The 1,428-nt window shown below is 40.4% G+C and overlaps 1 non-coding gene across 1 annotated transcript; it reads right to left on the bottom strand.

Moving 5' to 3' along the window:
* Positions 1–624: 624 nt before the first annotated feature.
* Positions 625–697, bottom strand: TRNAE-CUC (transfer RNA glutamic acid (anticodon CUC)). The gene has a single exon. It is a non-coding gene; the product is annotated as a tRNA-Glu (tRNA).
* Positions 698–1,428: the final 731 nt, after the last annotated feature.

Below are 1,428 nucleotides of genomic sequence, written 5' to 3'. Positions count from 1 at the left end.
TTGTTCTCAAGACTTCTTTGATTCATGTGTTATTTAGAAGTGTGTTGTTTAATCTCCAAGTATTTGGGGGTTTTCCACTATCTTTCCGCGATTGATTTCTAGATTAATGCCAGTGTGGTCTGAGCATATTTTGTATGATTTCTTTTTTTTTTTCTTTCAAATCTATTAAGGTGCATTTTATGTCCCAGAATGTGGTCTGTCTTGGTGAATGTTCCATGTGAACTTGAGAAGAATGTGTATTCTGCTGTTGTTGCCTGAAGTATTCCATAGATTACAATTAAGTCCAGTTGTTTCATCGTGCTGTTCAGTTCAACTTTGTCCTTCCTGATTTTCTGCTTGCTGGAATTTATGATTCATGATAAGGGGGTGTTGAAGTCTACCGCTATAGTAGTGGATTCATTTCTCCTTGTAGGTCTATCGGTTTTTTTAAAAAAATAATTGATTTATTTATTTTGGCTGCACCAGGTCTTAGTTGTGGCATGTGGGATCTTTGTTGAGGCATGCAGGATCTTTTGGTTGCAGGATGCAGGATCTTGTGGTTGTGGCACACAGACTTCTTAGCTGCGGCATTTGGGCTATTAGTTGCGGCATGAGGGCTTTTAGTTGTGGCATGTGGGATCTTAGTTCCCCAGCCAGGGATCGAACCTGGGCCCCCTGCATTGAGAGTGCAGAGTCTTACCCAGTGGACCACCAGGGAAGTCCCTCTGTCCGTTTTTGCCTTGTATATTTTGCCCCTCTGTTGTTACACACATACACGTGAAGGATTGCTATGTCTTCTTGGAGACGTGGCCCCTATATAATTATGTACTGCCCTTCCTCATTCCTGTGAGTTTTCATTGCTCTGCAGTCTGCTTTGTCTGAAATTAATATAGCTATGCCAGTTTTCTTTTGTTTGGTGTTGGCATGGTATATGTTTCTCCATCCTTTTACTTTTATCTATCTCTGTGTTTATATTCAAAGTGTGCTTCTTGTAGACAACATATAATTAGGTCTTATTTTATTATCTACTATGACAGTTTGTGTCTTTCCATGTGGTATTTAGACCACTGATGCTTAAAATGATTGATACAGTTGGATTAATATCTACCATATTTTTTACTATTTTCTTACTATTTATTTACTTTGGCTCCGCCAGGTCTTAATTGCAGCATGAGGGATCTTTAGTTGTGGCATGTGAACTCTTAGTTGCAGCATGCATGTGGGATCTAGTTCCCTGACCAGGGATCGAACCCAGGCCCCCTGCATTGGGAGTGTGGAGTCTTAGCCAGTGGACCACCAGGGAAGTCCCCACTTTAAAAGTTTTATCCTGCTTGGTATTCTCTGAGCTTCCTGAATCTGTGCCTTTGGTGTCTATCATTGATTATGGGAAGATCTCATTAATTAACTGAGATCTTCAGTTATTTCTCCTGTTCCTTTCTGTCTTCTCCT

The sequence above is a fragment of the Lagenorhynchus albirostris genome, chromosome 3 (genome assembly GCF_949774975.1).
Source record: "Lagenorhynchus albirostris chromosome 3, mLagAlb1.1, whole genome shotgun sequence".
NCBI lineage: Eukaryota > Metazoa > Chordata > Mammalia > Artiodactyla > Delphinidae > Lagenorhynchus > Lagenorhynchus albirostris.
Note: the sequence above shows the minus strand (reverse complement) of the source record. Positions and strands in the feature narration are given on the sequence as shown.